Source organism: Hyaena hyaena, unplaced genomic scaffold (genome assembly GCF_003009895.1).
Source record: "Hyaena hyaena isolate Hyena2069 unplaced genomic scaffold, ASM300989v1 scaffold_67, whole genome shotgun sequence".
Taxonomy (NCBI): domain Eukaryota; kingdom Metazoa; phylum Chordata; class Mammalia; order Carnivora; family Hyaenidae; genus Hyaena; species Hyaena hyaena.
Window position 1 is genome coordinate 1,308,723 of NW_024080699.1, and position 17,464 is coordinate 1,326,186.

Genomic DNA, 17,464 nt, shown 5'->3' on the forward strand with positions numbered 1-17,464 from the left:
GGCAGTATTCTCAGGCTTTGCAAATATTCCCTCATTTCAGCCTCACATTAACCATGTGAGGTAGATACTATTAGTAAGGCCATCTTATTAAAGAGGAACTTGAGGCACCGAGAGGTTTAGCCACCTGCCCAAGGCCACACAGCTGGTAAGTGGTGGGGCTGGGATTTGAACCCACACAGACTGGCTCCAGAGTTTGGAGTCAGGTTCCAGGAAGAAACCAAGGAAAGCTTCAGGTCAGTCCACAGCATTTAAATTTTTCTTGGAGAACCCCCTGGGGGGTCAAGGGCATGAATGATAAGAGTGGTGGGGTTCAAGAGAGGAAAAATTGTGAGCAAGAAATAAAGGAGATGGAAGGGAGAGGGACTTTTGAAGAGAATGAAAAGGCACTACTTACCAAGAGCCAAAATTCAGCTTCTTTGTCATAATCAATACAGTATGGTATATCTTTGTAATAAAAAATAAATCAACTAGATACTGAGCATCAAACAAATTATAAGTGCCCAGAGAGGCAAGGATCCTGTCTTCTACCTCTCTTCTGCTCATAGCATGTGGCATAGGTGTAATCAAAAATATTGATCATTTAGGGGAAAAAAATGCTTCTTTTTATTGCTCTCTCAAGCTGGTATCTAGTAAGTACACAGATTAGTCAAAGAAAAGTAGCATGATCAACCTTTTCCTCCTCCAAAGTTTTGAAGAGCTTTAATTGTTTTCCTGTCTTTACTGAGTACACCAAGTACCACAGTCTCTTACGTTTCAGTTTCTAAGTCCTGCCAAAGGCTTAACCATGCCAAAAAATAACTTCTCTCATTTTACTTTTTCAGAAGGATGTGAAAGAAGCCATTAATTCCTCTCTTTAAGATTGTCTCTTTAAAACAAAAGCAAAAGCTACAAATTTGATGATGTCCCTGGGAAACATTGCAGAGATTAACATATCACCAATATATTTCCCTGCTGTACGAAATTCTTTGGGGGAGGGGGGGTGATTAGCAACTTTTCAACATATTATGACTGCCAAACCTGAAGTCTGTTATTCTCTATCAGATAGTGCGGTTCACCAACACTTTCTGCTTTGAAACCCCCACTCCTTCCCAAAATAATCTCTCATATGCCTTTAATATTTTGATTCAGGTGCAAGCAAAACATGCCCATAAATTGTGAGGAATGAGTACATGTGAGCGCTCAGGTCTCATAAGGGGTGGGGGCTGGGAAGGAAGTGGCCAAATGGATTGCTGTCTCTCTGTGGGTGCACCAATAGCACCTAATTCCTCTGAGCTCAAAGACACGTGACTATCCCTGGCTTCAAAGATTTGGCCCCCAAACAACCAGGCATCCTTTTTAAGTTGGCATGTCTTCCAGAGAGGAATACTGAACATCTTTCCTACATGCCTCACACAGTGCTAGGCCAGCTGTCTAACAATATGGATCCCGGAAGGGGGTGCTGCCCACGATGGTGATGGCAGCCATGAGTGCCTGTTGCTCATAGGAAACGTCAAAGGGACCTTGGAACAGAGGCCCAGGCCATTGGCTGAGATCTCCCCAGGCAAGCTTCCACGCACCTTGTTGCCAGCAGAGGCTACCCAAGGACCAAGGTGGGCGCGCCACAGTGTCCTGGACTTCGGGATGGAGTCCAGTCCCAGAGAGTGGATGTCAGAGCTCTCTGGAGGCTGCCCAGGCCAGGTTCAAAGGGAGGGATGAACCTCATGACATCCGCTCCTAAGAAATCCCACCTGCTACTGGCATGCCCAGGCTCTTCCTCACATACCAGCCTCCCAGGCAAGTCTCCAAAGGCACGGTAGGCAGGGAGCTGCCACAGTTTGCTTTCTCTCAGGGATCTGGACTGGGAAGACACTGAGTTGAGGAAGAAATCATGGCCCTGCCCCAAGGTCTGGACCCCCAGATGGCTGTGATCCCAAAAGGTCACCTTACCCACCCCTTTGTAGGAAAAACATGGTTTTCTTTGGCCCTGGAAACCTGGCCTGGCAGATTTTCTGGAGTCAGTTGTTTCATCCACACCCACCCACATCATATTGATGTTCAGGACTGTAAAAATGCAAACCCGCTCTGAAACACACTTCACCCTCCAAACTCCAACGACGACCCCTGGTCAGAAATGCCCGCCACTATGTGAATGCCCGGTGCCGCTGCTGAACGGCGACCGCCCAGCTCGCCGCTTCTGAACAAGCTGAATATCAAACCAAGCACAAAGGGAATAATACACAGCAGTTGCTGGAAAAAAAGCTCACTCCATCCACTTCATTCTCTGCGGCAGACGCAACTGAAAGTTTTTTTTTTTTTAATCCATGAAAAACTTCTCATTTAAGCTTGGGGTGCAAAAGGCATCTGAAATGTGAGAGTCCCTGGACCAGCCCCGGGAGAGAAAGGAAAGGTTTCAATGAAATATAAAAGCAACGCAGACCTGAAGGGGAGCAGGCTGCCCCACATGAAGGCAGCCAACTGCCAAACTGTCATTTTGCTCGGCGGCTGAACAGAAGGCTCCAGTAATGACAACCACAAAACGCATTTAAAGTCTGAAAAGGTGACTAATGAGCTCATTCATGCTAGCTATAAATTATTCACTACAACACTGATCCCACTCAAGACAAACAGTAAAGTAAACTTTAAACACAGACATCGCCAGCCTCCGAAGGAGGGCAAGTTATGTCTGTAAAACTTTTCACAATGAGAGGGATACTGGGCTCTCCTTCGTCCATTATCACATTCATTCTTCTGTTTACTTTTTTTTTACTGCCTTTAATCAAGTTTAAGCAGACACAGCTGTTACACATTTATTTCTCTGTTGAGTTTTTTTTCCATTAGTTATTACGAGCAATCATGAGGCTCTAAAAATAGCAGCAAATTATATTCTCTAGAAATTGAAGGCTGACCTTAAAATGAAGCCCAGGTCTTCAGAAAGAATATTCATATGCACATGTTGGGTGAGTGGCGGCTCTGCACAAAAGCGAAACAAAAGTACAAAGCTTTTTCCACTCTTGGAGAGGTTTTCAATTTGCTTCCAAATCTCCCTTTGGATCTGGTGGAAATGGGGTTGCTTCAAAACCTTACAATACAGAACCTGCTTCCAGGGGTCACGTTGGGGTGGAGATTTTCATGAAAACTCACCATCTTAACAGAATAAGAGTTCTCATTTAGACTTTTCGTTACAGAGAAACCCGGCAACAGGTTTGTTGAAAACCCACCATGTTGTTCCAATCTCCTCTGTTCAGTTTCCTGTTTAATATTAAATACAGAGTTTTAGCTCTTCTGTTTTTCTAGACTGTGCTATATTTGCTACTACTGTCACTACGGAAAGCATTATGACTGTGGAGACATAGTTGCATGTTTCTCGAACCTTCTTTTGTAATCTTAGGGTCTATTTCCAAGACATGGTCAGCGTTAAGAGTTTCAAACCTGCCTTAGTAAATTTTTTAAAAATAGTCCCCAAATAAGTACTTACATTAGCTCTTGGTCAGATCGCTGAACATTCTGTATTTTTAAACTGCTTTGAATGCTTTGAAAAGGAGCCACAGAAAAGCCACAGAAAATACTCATATTCAAATCCCGCCAGATGGAGGTTCTGACTAACCAAAAGTGAAAGCAGAGAGGTCGGAGGCTGAGATGTACCCTGCGCACACCTCGAGATTACAGGAAAAAGTGAATGGTTTGGGGCCTGGGGAATCTTGCATAACATATGAGAAATAATGCAAGGAAGGCAAACGGAGACTGGAGGGGGGGCGGGGGGGGCGGGGGGCCTTTAACTTCAACCCCAGACCAGGCTGAGCTCTGTGTCCATTTAAGGAAAATCTTTCACATTGTTTTCAGTTTCTTGCACAAGAACTAAAGGCTTGTCCAGCCATTTCTGTTGTCTGAAATGCAAAGCGATTTTTCTTTTAAGTAGAGAAAGAGGAGCCTTGCATATTTATAGCAAAGTACTTTGCCACCTACTGACCCAGTGTGGTTGGTCTTCATGTGTTCGGCATGTTTTTGCTTAGAAGCCATTCTTTTGGTCCTCTGTGCAAGAGATCTTGCAGTTTTGTTTTGGTTTTGGTTTTGGTTGTTTTAATCAAACAATGTATAAAAACTTAATTCCAACCAAAGAAATAGAAAAGCCCGACATGGCATTCCATTGAAGACTCGGCTGCCCCACAGACCTCCACTAACTCAATTCCTGTCATCAATCTGTAGAGGTGGGGGTAACAGAGTGCTATGAAATCCAGCCACACATTGGTCCTTCCCTGGTAATGCGTCTGACATACAGAGACTGCCTCTCGCCTTCACTGGTGGGTAACCTGGCTGGTCCACAACGCTCTAACACCACCACCCTACTCTGTTTTCCCGAAGATGACCCAAGGTAATGTTAACTCTGCCTGGGGATCTGCAAGGTGCTGCACCCACAACTGGGTACCAAGTACCCCATTACTGTAATCCAAAGAGTTCTGAGACACGCGTAGCAACACCAGGCTTCTGATTCTCTAGAAGCTTTGCCTACGCAATTTCTTCTTTCTTCTATCACCTTTATGAGACAGGTTCCACCATCCTCTTACAGATGGGGATACTGAGCTTAAAGAAATGAAGGCCATTTGCCAGTGGCGCTTGTAGAGGTGAACTGAAAAGGTACGACCCCACATGTTTCGGCCATCCTCGTAACCGCCACATTCTCTAACCTGTTTATACCATACATACCCAATTTCCAAGATCACAGAAATTTAACGTTATGCTTACAATCTATCTCCTGGGCTTCTTTGTCAAGAACTTAGGGGATTGTTTGATCTGGGTTTTTTTGCGTAGCCCTTTTCAAATGAGCCACGAAGCACGTCGCTCCTTCTCCTCCCACACCCAGCTCCTGACGCTCCCACGGAACGTGGCCACCATTCACCGAAAAGACAAACGTATCTACAAAATACCCAAATACCCAGGGCGGTGGTCATACACCAGCACTGTGCTCGAATATGAATCGTAACACACAGCGATTGTGAAAACAGCAACAACAAATGACTTGTGACAGCGACAACTCCAGAGGCCAGGCCTGAAAATCCAGGCCTATCCCCATCTCCCACTTGGACGGACCCTCAGAAGGAACAAGCACTCTGAAGGTGCCCATTATGCAACTCACAGAACAATCTACTCTGTCTCCAATCCTCTCCCTCTCCCTCCCCCAATCCAACAGATGAACTTTTTCTCAATATCCCACAACCACTGGGGGCAAGATCTGATAGTGTCACTTCAAGCTAATGCTTCCAGAGCACGGATATTTCACTAGAAACCATTTCTGAACTCTTTCTTTTGCACTTTGCCCACTAAGTGAGGTAGTTACTGCCTGCCAGTTTAGAAACACCACTGCCCACCACACCAGAACCATCTTCCAAAAGTTCAGTTACAGAGAATTAGATCAAGACACCCATAAACTTCACGCAACTCTATAAACACAATCAAGAATCAGCAAGCCATAATGAACATACACTGACTACATGACTAATCAGATCAACTTTTCCCCATAGATCCCGGACACAAGGGCTAATCCCCTACCAGGGCAGCCCTATGCCCCATAGGTGCACCAGTCTTCACCAAGCCCCATGCACCGGAGATGGGGAACAGACCGCCTCACACAGCTCACTACCAGCTCCGGCACCCAAGTCATCCTCACATACATGGTGTTCCCACAGGGCTTCGGGTACCAAGGCTGAGGATTTCATTCCACCATAAACCAGCCCCATATGCTTCCTTGAAAGTTTTCCGAGTGCCACAACTGGAATCTTGTCTCAAGACGAGCCAAAGGCTCTGCAAACAGTGGATGAAGGAGAAAGCTGGGGTCTGTGGTTTCAATCCCGAGAAACCCTCAGCTATCACAGAGATCCAATTGCACCGCCATTTGGAGTCTCCCTGGCTTGTGCCAACACCAGCTCCCTCTGGATCCAAATCCAATCTCTCTCAGCTTCCTTGTGGTACCAGCATCATCGCAAACCATTACCAATGGTTTTGGTAAAAAAAAAAAAAAAAAGAAAAAAGAGGCCCCTCCCACACCTTCCCGGATCTCCTGTGAACAAACAGCCAAGCTGGGTTTGCTGCACAAAAGCTACGCTTACTAAGTCAGGGCCGGTTTTATCTGCCATTTTCTAGGGCTCCTCCCTCACATCCTCCACAGCTCATTTTCTAGATCAACATGGACAACTCATAAGTAGGGAGAAAGTCACTAAGGCTGACTGCCCTGACTTATCATTTAATCTACACAGAACTACGTATTTACTCATTACAGTCTTGGCTTGACAGCACTGGCCAGAAAAGATTTTGTTTATTCATTACAAAAGCCAATTAATGTAAAGAGGAAATAAAATCTTAAAGGGTACCCTTGGGAAGGACTTTACTAACGGTGTCGGACGAGCTCCTAATTGAACGAGGCAAATGAAGCCCAAAGAAGTGAAGTGATTTAGGGCCACAGGTCAGAATGCGCACTGGTAGTTTCCATGCCAGCGTTCCACAGCGCCCCAAACCTTCAGTCCTGCGCTGTGCATGGGACTGACCCCATTGTCAGCTTCAGAGGGGATGGTGGGCATTGAAGAACAGGAGGGCCCAGCCCGGACCCAGTGCACAGGCCAACACTTCCCTCTGTCATCGCGACACTCGAAGTCGCTCTTCTGTCATTTGCAGACAAAAGCACCCCGGCAGATACCCACGCAGAGTTAGTGGCAACGCCAATTTCCCTGTGCGCAGGTATCTCCCGTACAGGACAACCTTTCACGTTTCAAAATAGATAAAACCATATTTTGACAAATTTAGTGGCTGGACCTGATAAGGATCAAAAGATTGGGGGAAACATAGGAAATTAAACAGTATCACTGAGCTCTTTAAAAAGTATGGCTGAATGTGTAACTGGGGCCGTATTAACAGAGTTATTATTGATGACTGAAGAATTCATGAATGGAGACAACTGTAGAGAATTCATTGCTAATGAGGGAGGGCAGTTCTATTTACAACTTGAGGTAAAACCTGACTCCCACTTAGGGCTGGGAGTTGGACCCAGAGCTGGGCCCATTCCTAATTCCCAGGGGACAATGTCCCCTTTTCTATCTCCAAGTGTCTAGCTCCAAATCGATGCAATGGAGGGAGGAGTGATGTGGTCTCGATGGCTAAGTTTACTGAGTAGTTACTAGATGAAGACACTGAGCTATGTCCTACCTGCTTTATGTCATCAAATGCCTCCCACAATCAACAGGAGGTAGGCTGATCAGAAGGCAGTTAACGAATGATACTGAAGGACAGACCATTGCACACACTGAACTTGTGTAAGATTTTATTTCTTGTCAATGAGAACACATTCTTTAGAAATCCTAAAACTGTAAAATTGAAAAGATGAATGTCAAATATAATAATCCAATAGGATCTAATTGACATATTTTGAGGAGAAGGATTTGTGACCAGATACTGAGGCTTAAAACATCAGCACCCCTCACTCACACAGCCCCTTCCACGGCCCTGAGGGACCCCAGAAAGGTGGTGAATGAGCACCTTCATTATTTAAGCCTAATCACTGCACAAAAACACTTAAATGTCCTGAAACTTTATGGCTCAGATATGAAAGAAATCTGAGAGAGGTTTCCCCACATTTGACACCAACCCTAAAAATTTACATAAAGTTACCAGTAACCACTTGTGAAGCAAACAGCTTTTTTCCCCTAATCCATCAATAATAAAAAACAGGTCCCAACCAACCATGCTAGAGAAATGCATAAATCACCTTGCTATTCTCTTGAGGGAAAATGACAGTTCAAAATCACCATCCTCTGAAGAAGTGATCAAAGAATACACAGCCCAAAAGAATGTACAAAAAAAGTAATGCCAACAAACACGAAACAGCTGATTACTGATAATACTGTGTTATTTTCTGGATTTTGTGATGTTTGAGATGTCAGTTTTTGGTGTTTTCTTTACGATTTTATTTTTAAGCAACCTCTGCACCTGGTGTGGGGCTCAAACTTACAACCTCGAGATCAAGAGTCACAGGCTCTACCAACTGACCCAGGCACACACCCCAGGGATGTCAGCTTTTTAAACACATACTTTTTAAATGTTTTCTTGCATCATTTGAAGTAAATGCTCATTCTTAAGCCTGGTTTTATATTTGTAATTTTTCATTTTTTCTTAAAGAGGGCTCCCGAATTGACAAGGCGTCAGGCCACGCAGAGCCTGTATCTGCTCCACGCACGTGCCTACTGGAGGCATGTCACAGCTTTTTCTGGACCATCTCCCTGCAGCTAGTGGCTCTCGGAGGCAGGGGCTGTTACCCCCACTTTACAGGTGAGGGATCGGGGCCTCAAGCAGGTGAAAATGACCTACTAAAGGGCACCCAGCCAGGAAGTGGCAGAAAAATGGCACACTTCACCCAGTCTGATCTGAAGGGCCCCTGGGCAGAGGCCATCCTGTCTTTGCCAGATCTACTACTTCTTGGCCTGCCCGCCCCCACTAAGACAAAAAAGGGCCACCCTTCTGTGACTTAGGTGTGCCTTCATGGCCTCTGGCTGCAGGAGCTTTCCAGTGCAGCGTGGGAAGAGGGGGTAGACGGAGCCCTCTTTGGGTTCCCCGCAGAGCTGAGGGTTGAATCCTTATCAGTGGGCTGCAGTGGGACTCTGTAGTGGGTCACCTTGGGGCCACAACCTCTTGGTCAGTGACCAGATGTTTCCTTTGATGTTATTTATGGTTCAGGAGATGCTGATTAGGCTGCAGCCAGACAGATATGGTGACAGTGGTCCATGTGTCCAAGCCTCAGTGAGGGCGGAGGCCGACTGCTTTAAGGAGGAACCCAAGGAGAGAGGAGGGAGCGCAGGTCTGCGGGCAGGAAGGGAAGCCCCGAACAGAGTGTGGAAGTACAGCTGTGGTCTCAGCTCACCTTCCTCCCCAACCTGGCTCCTCCTCAAGGTCTCACCCCAGCGCCGGGCCCCCTGGCCTCTCTCACTTCAGAACAACTGCACCATCTGCATGATCCTTAGAGTCTGATGAACTCCCTGCTGACTCAGTTTTGGGTCTGAAGACCCCGGTCCCTGCTCCCCAACTACCTGAACCCTCAGCATCAGTCCTCCCTGTGCTCTGGACGGAACCTGCTGGGTTTTGGTACCACTCATTTTATGTCTAAAATAAAAAAAGATAAAACTGGGGCACCTCACCTGGCTGGCTCAGTTGATAGACCATGCGACTCTTGATCTCGGGGTCGTGTGTTCAAGCCCCACGTTGGGCACAGAGATTACTTTCTTTGTTTTAATTAATTAATTAGCTTATTTATTTTGAGAGAGAGAGAGAGGGAGCATGGGGAGGGGAGGGGCGGAGAGAGAGAGGAAGAGAGAGAATCCCAAGGGGGCTTTGTGCTGGCAGCGTGGAGCCTGATGCAGGGCTCGATCCCAGGAACCATGCGATCATGACCTGAGCCAAAATCAAGAGTCCTACGCTTAATGCACTGAGCCACCCAGACACTCCCAAAGAGATTACTTTTTCAAAAAAGATATAACCACATGGCAGTGTGTGCTTTGCCTTCTTGGAGCAGCGAGGAGCCCAGAGAAGCAGTGGAACCCAAGACCTTGGGCTTTGCCACTAAAACAGTGTTACTGGTCAGTATGTGCTCCCCCAGGGTCGCCACTCTACTCCCCCGACCAGCTTCAGGGTATATATATGCAAAGTCAGAAAGAGAGAGGGGAGAGAGAGAGAAAGAGAGAGAGGGAGGAGAGGAGGAAAGGAGGAGATGAGGGGGAAGGGGGGGGGGAAAGAGAGAGACACGCCCACTTCCCAACCACAGGTGGGCCAAATCTAGAGAAGTAAAGTGAGAGGGAGGGAGGGGAGGAGGCGGGCAGAGCACTGGAGGCCCCTCCACCTTCCCCACAGGTGAGGCCTCTCCCAAGACCTCAGCAACAATGGAGGCTAGTTACCCAGGGGGCTGTGACCAGCTGACTTTTCCAATGGCGCTCAACCTTCAAGTCATCCAACCTCCCCTTCCCAAATCCCAAGCTCACCAAACCTGTCCAGGCAGGAATATTTCTCACTGCAAATTAATACTGGGGCCCTCTGATTTGCTACACCTGTCCTGTGAGCTTGGTTAACAGGTGTGCTCCTCTGGGCTAAGGGCAGTTCATGGAGGTGACATGACACAGGGGTCTCCACCTCACCAAGTAGTGCTGTCAGCCAGAATGACCCCCGGAGACACCACTAATTTCAGAGCAAGCTACACAGGGAGAGCAAATGGCAGGTGTTAGAAATCTTGGCCGAAGAAGGAATGGAATGAGGGGCTGTTCAGTCTCTGGGAAGGGATGGAGCCATTAGAAGGGATGCACTTGAACTTCTGACAGCCGTAACATCCATTTAAAAGGTGAGAGGTCGTATTCGCTTCGGCAGCATACATATGAAATTGGGACGACACAGAGATTATCAAGGCCCCTGTGCCAGGAAACTCGCACGAATTCATGAAGCGATCCAGATTTTTATATTAACTAACTGGAATTAAAATAAAAACTAACCAACTAAGTAAATAAATAAATAAAAGAGGGGAGCCAGGCGGCAGGGTGGGTAGGCGCACAGGCTGTTCACGCAGACTTTGCCAATCCGTGAGGACGTAGGCAAGTCATTTCACCTCTTGATGCCTTACTCTTCTCACCTGCAAAATGGGGGTGTAACACTGCCTACTTCCAAGGGTGGGCCGGGAGGAGGATTAAATAAATTGACAAATGTAAATACCCACAGGTATGCGTACCTCAGGCTGAAAGCCAAACAGGTGTTTACCACTATTATGCAGAGAAGAAAAGAAAGAGAATTAGAACAGGAGTTAAGAGTCAATTTAAAGAATTATTTGCTCATTATTTACATTAACTGCCTAAGACCAGTCTGCTTTCTCCTAACCATAAAGATTAAACCTTTTCTCCATTTCTTTCTCCATAGTTTAAGCTCTCAAGAAGCCACTGAAATTCCTCCACACTTGTGATGAGCACAACAAAACAGAGTTGTGGAATCACTATGTTGTACACTTGAAATTCATGTAATATTATGTGTCAACTATACTTCAATTTAGAAAAAAAATTTTAAAAAGAAACCATTGAGGGGCACCTGGGTGGCTCAGTTGGTTAGGCGTCCGACTTCGGCTCAGGTCATGATCTCACGGTTCGTGGGTTCGAGCCCCGTGTCTGACTCCGTGCTGACGGCACATTTTAAAACATTAAAAAACATTTTAATTTAAAAAATAAAAGAAAGAAACCATTGAAATTCTTTCCTAGGATTAATTAGGATTTCCTGATATTTTCCACAACTCTTTGAAGACCATGGTAAAACTTTTGTGTTCTTAGTCCTAGATCTCATGCTGTTTCTGTTTAAAAAAGGGGGGGGGTGGGGGAACATTAGTCCCCCTCAGAACATCTGAACCAAAATAAACTTGCCGACCTTAAGGATCAAGCCCTCAAATTCCAGCACTGTTTGTAGGGCACTGCCCTTGGAGTATGTGCGTGTCCCTACATTAGGCAGGAGTCTTGGAGGTGAACACTTGGACAGTTAGTTTTTAAAACTTTCTTTCCCCTGGGGCGACCAGGGAGCTCAATGTAATACATCTGTCATAATTAAGACTTTTCTTGGGGATCCACATTCAGATGTGAGAAATGGGACAGCCTGTGGATTATAGGTGTAAACTCTGGGCATAATGGAACATTCTGGTTGTGTGGGTAGACGATGCCACTCTACAGCACAGAACACCTCCAAGCTGGCTAGCTCAGGGGGTTAGGCGCCCCAAATGCTGAGAGTCACCCCAATGTGCTCCCCTTAGATCAACCCCCATGTTCACAGAATGACTGGCTGTCTCCTGCCCATTAGGCAAGGATCTATTGCTTGAAGATCCTCAACATCCCAATGTATCCTAACCAGCCAGCCTCTCCAGCTGAGGACATAATTCACCCATTAGCCTACTCACAATGGCGGGGCCTGATCAGGATTCAAACTGAAAATCTCTTATGCCTCAACTTGACTTTCCAGTCCAACGTGAGGAACCCAGAGAGCAGAACCTTCTATATAGCAAGGGGTCAGTCAGCTACAACCTGCAGCCCAAATCCAGTCCACAGTCTGTTTTCCTAAATAAAATTTTATTGGAACCCAGCCACGCCCCTCAGCTTACACACCGCCTGCGGCTGCTTTCCCCCTACAGGGACAGAGTCGGGCGGTTGCAGCAGAAACCACATAGCCTGCAAAGCCTAAAATATTTACTATCTTGCCCTTTGGAGAAAAAAAAAGAGAGGATGACAAAAGCCACCAGAATATTTACAGAAGTTCCTGGCGGCCTATGACTCATGGTTTAAAAGGAACAGTGGCCTAATAAATTAGCAGAAGGAAATGTGGGTTCCAGTCCTGGTTCTACCAACAGACTCAGCTTTGTGAGGTCAGGCAAGGATTTTCACCTCTCCGCCTTCCCTGTCATTCGCAGAATAGGATTAGTCATGGGTGGCAAATGCATGACAAATAATAAGAGAATAGCCCCAACATATGCATTTTGAATACAGAACAAGAAGAATTACTATTTGTTTTCTGAAGAGTAAGAGGTCCTCTCTTGAGTGCAGCGGTATTTTGCAGCTGGGACAGGAAGTGCTCACAGTGAGACAGCAGTAGAGAAGATGATGTTTTCATTGGGTGCTGATGGGTCCCCATGATAGGCGATGCTATATAAGCTGGTCTAGCCCCACATGGTGACCCCAATTGCAGACAGTGTGATGAGGGTGATTCGGGTCCTCCCCAGGCTGAATATTCAAGGAATGTTTACTCTGTTTTTAATCCTTTTTTTTTTTTTTTAAGTTTATTTATTTGAGATAGAGAGTATGAGNTTACTCTGTTTTTAATCCTTTTTTTTTTTTTTTTAAGTTTATTTATTTGAGATAGAGAGTATGAGCTGGGGCGGCGGAGGGGGGGGTGGGGGGGGCGGGGCGGGGTAGTGGATCTGGAGCGGGCTCCATGCTGTCAGCGCAGAGCCCGATGCAGGGCTCAAACTGAAGAACTGTGAGATCATGACCTGAGCCGAAATCGAGTGAGATGTTTAATCGACTGAGCCACCCAGGCGCCCCTACTCATTTTTTTAAAAAAGGAAAAATGTGAATAGTGCCTGAAAGATAGGGTAGGACTTCAGAAAAAAAGGAAAAGGGAGAATTTTCTTTGTTCTTTCCCTGCCTGAGCAGTAAAGCAAATAACTGGATATATTCAGGGGACCTTGGGAGAGACTGGTTCATCTGAGCAAAAGGATGATTCATGGGAATAACTGGTAAGATGGCTGGAAAGATAAAGCTGAAGACAGATTAAGAAAGAAGCTGAGGGCTCTCACTCTCCCTCTGTCTCAAAATAAGTAAACTTAAAAAGAAAATCCTGAGTTTGAAACCCCCAAGTTTGTATTTTATCCTAGACAATTGGGAGCCACTGAATGTTCTAGGGAATATAGGAGATGATATCATGAAGGCAGTATTTTAGAAACCTGAATCTAGCCATGATATAGAAGATGAATCAGAAGAATCTGAACTACCAAGGAACTGAAATTGAAACACAGGAAACAGTATGTATCATATTGATGGAAACACTGTTTTGATGGGGAAAGGAAACAATTCTTTATCCTCATTTTAACTTAAAGTTTCCAATCTATGTGTCCCTGATATCTCCTATATGTCTCACAATTGTTTTTCATACCTACTAAATAAACAAAGCTTGAACAAGCGAGGAAAATACTTCAAGAAAAACAGTTCAACAACAAAGGTCAGATCTTGGTATAAGGCATCATCTTTTGTGAGATGTAGGTATATACGGTGTAATAGTTGGTTTTAATTTAAAATCCCAAGCAGAGGGAAAGGTTTTTATTTTTTCTTTTTAATATTTTTATTTATTTCTAGGAGACAGAGAGAGAGAGACAGCGTGAGCAGGGGAGGGTCAGAGAGAGAGGGAGATACAGACTCTGAAATAGGCTCCAGGCTCTGAGCTGGCAGTCAGCACAGAGCCCCACGTGGGGCTCGAACCCACGAACCGTGAGATCATGACCTAAGCGAAAGTCGGACGCTTAACCGACTAAGCCACCCAGGCGCCCCAAGGAAAGGTTTTTATAGTTAGCACATGGAAGGTTGTATTTTCTGTGTGTGAGAGAAGGGGTGTGGGGGGCGCCTGGGTGGCTCAGTTGGTTCAGCGTCTGACTTCGGCTCAGGTCATGATCTCACGGTTCGTGGGTTCGAGCCCTGCACTGATCGGGCTCTGTGCTGACAGCTCAGAGCCTGGAGCCTGCTTCAGATTCTGTGTCTCCCTCTCTCTCTGACCCTCCCCTGCTCACGCTGCCTCTCTCTCTCTCTCTCTCTGAAATAAATAAAACATTAAAGAATTTAAGAGAGAGAGAGAGAAACAAAAACAAAGAGAGAGAGAAACCCCAATTTCCTCATTTATAACCCCCCAGAAAGGGCAGCTAAGAGTAGCCTTCTCTGCATCTGGTTTCACTAGAAATAAGATTGTTCCCACTCTAAGTCTCTGCGGTCCTCAGACTTGTCAGCATTCCGCCCTGGATGGGTCGCTCTTCCCCTCACACACTGCCCTGGCTTTAGACACCTGTGTGCTCCGTGACAGTGCAGCTGGGGTGGGAGACAGAACTGAGTGGGGCCTGAATTCCAGCCTTCTCTCCCTGGGTGACCTAAGGTTACCTACTTTCTGAGCTGAAGGTTCCCACCTGTAAACTAGGGGTGATGAAGGGGCTCCTGGGTGGCTCAGTCCATCAAGCACCTGACTTGATTTCAGCTCAGGTCATGATCCCGGGGCCCTGGGACTGAGCCCCCACATTGGACTCCGCACTGAGCATGCAGCCTGCTTAGGATTCATTCTCTCTCTCTCTCCCCCTCTCTGTCTTCTCCAACCCCCACCTCTCTCCCTCACTTCTCTCTCCCTCTCAAATATTAATTAATTAACTAATTAAAAGTAAAAACAAGAGGGGTGATGAGTACTCCCTCCAGGAGCCTCAACTACGAAAACACCTGCAGAATGCTTTGAACACCGCAACCGGCACCAGATAAGGCTCAATCAACGGAGCTGCCATCATTTGCTTTTTGAGGTACAGCGACATTTGGCCAAGATAATCCAAGTCAATCACAGCTTATATTTATTTGCTAGGTGAGAGGCACTTCCTTAACTTGGTTACCATATGCCTAATACACAAACCCTTTCCCCTCTTTGAGTGCATCACCAGATCCATAAGGACCAGAGCCCCGGAGACTGAAGGTGAGAGAAGGGGGTGTCAGCAGCCTGGCTCTCATCATGCCCCCTGGGAAAGCTCCCGGCCGGCCAGCCCAGTGGCCACCCCCCAGTGTCCTCAGAAGAAACAAGAGCTTGAGATATGTCCCCCTGAGTGGGAGGCCTCAGAGGCCTCTCCTCCCGAGCGGTTCAGGATGGTTCACTGACTCCCTCCAGAGCTAGAACCCAGGTCTGCTCACTTCTTTGTCTCTGTCCTCAAAGTCGCATTAAAAAAAATTATAAAAATGATAATGGTTACTGTGGAAAACTTGGAAACTAGAGGACGGTTAAAAGGGAAAAAGAAATGCATGGCTATAACTCCATTGCCCAAAGCTTCTCTCTACACCTCTGTTAATTCAGACTGTCTTCCAGGTTTTTCTATTCATACAACGAAAGTGAGATCACGCTGTAAATATACTAGGTACCCTGCATTTTTCCCTTTTTCCACTTCACAGTGTATGAAGTCTGTTTCTACGACAAAATTTTGAGCTCCCGGTGGGCTGAAACCCTATAGGCCTTGACGTTGCCTCTTCTGTGTGCCTGGGACATAGTAGGTGCTTAATAAACAATGTGGAAAGAATGGATGCCTGCATGGCCTTATGCAGAATAACCAATGACTTGGCCACATTCTGTTGGAAAAACACATCATCTCCAGTCTCCTGCTGCTGTGCTATGCACAACGTCAGATGCGTCGCCTCATTCATACGTGGTGTCTGTAGCTCTACGTCCCTACAGCAAATTCCTAAAAGTGTAATCGCTGGGTCAGAGTACTCACATTGTAAGGCTTTGGATCCCTACTGCCAAATGCTCTCCTAACTTAATGTTCTCCACCGATGACCTAGGAGACGGAAAGCATGAGCTTCCTCCATGCAGTAAGTACATGAGTTAAGGGGAAATTGTAGAAACCCTCAGTAGGTGTCTTGAAGCTCATTTGATATCTAGCAACCCCACACAGTCTAGAGTATCTTCTTGATCTTGATCAGTCTCCTGACATCGTCTCTGTTGAAAAGTACCATGTGGTACCGAATATTGGAGAACTCTCAACTAACTCCCTACCATCTTTATCTTCCAAAGGAGGAAACAGCCCCCATCTCCCAGGACGTAGCATAAAACCCAATCTTTCCACATAAACAGTGACCCACACTAAATCTGTGTCTCTGGCACCAAGTCTGTTTTGCTTGACTTGTCTATAAATATCTGCAGTTGAAAGTCCGTAGCAGTTTCCAAATGTCTTTTTCTTTCATACATGAATGCATTAAAGATATACTGTTAGCCCCCAAAACAACACATTTTTCCTATTTGTTTCTTAGAAAAAGTTTTGCTTTTCCTAATATAAATCAGCAAAATAGGGGCACCCGGGTGGCTCAGTCAGTTAAGCATCTGACTTCAGCTCAGGTCATAATCTCACCACTCATGAGTTCAAGCCCCACGTCGGGCTCTGTGCTGACACCTCAGAGCCTGGAGCCTGCTTCAGATCCTGTGTCTTCTTCTCTCTCTGCCCCTCCCCTGCTCATGCTTGGTCTATCTCTCTCTCAAAACTAAATAAACATTAAATTTTTTTTAAAAATAAATCAGCAAAATATATCCCAAATGAGTATGTCTATCAGAGTATTTTATTTGATTGTTACTCCCTTCCTCCCCCTGCCTCCATAGGGCAAGGAAGTCATTTGTGAAAATGAAAACAGCTGTGTAGATACCGACCCAGGGAGCCCCAAGTTCCCACCCTATGTGGCCAGCGTCCACTTGGGATCTAGCAGAAGCAAGCATCAACCTCCTTGGGGCCCTACGTGCTCTATCCCAAGACTCATAAGAAACTCTGGATTCGAATCCCACCTCTGTCCCAGAACTAATGACAGTGTCAACATAACCTTCCGTGTCTTTGTTTTTCCATCTTCAAAATGGGTTTTTTCCCCTGCAGTGTTCTGTTTCACAAGCACATTACAAAGAGCTGAAGCATAAAAATCATTCATGTGTTCTGAGAGGCAAAGCACCTCTCCAAATTCAGTGTATTCCTCCATCATAACATCTGTTTTCTTTTTTTTTTTTAATGTTTTATTTATTTCTAGGAGAGAGAGAGAGATAGCGTGAGCATGGGAGGGTCAGAGAGAGAGGGAGACACAGAATCTGAAGCAGGCTCCAGGCTTTGAGCTGGCAGTCAGCACAGAGCCTGACGCAGGGCTTGAACCCACGAACCGCGAGATCATGACCCAAGCAAAAGTCG

At 46.0% G+C, this 17,464-nt stretch overlaps 1 protein-coding gene across 4 annotated transcripts in view; it reads right to left on the minus strand.

Moving 5' to 3' along the window:
* FOXN3 (forkhead box N3) overlaps positions 1–17,464 on the minus strand; it is a 418,273-nt gene that overhangs the window by 243,842 nt on the left and 156,967 nt on the right. The window contains exon 1 of one of the 4 annotated variants that reach the window (XM_039232483.1): positions 3,455–3,471. The exons of the other annotated variants lie outside the window; for them this stretch is intronic. The gene's annotated coding sequence lies outside the window, so the exon portion shown is untranslated. Of the gene's footprint in view, positions 1–3,454; positions 3,472–17,464 lie in introns of those variants that run through there. 4 annotated transcript variants of the gene reach the window in all.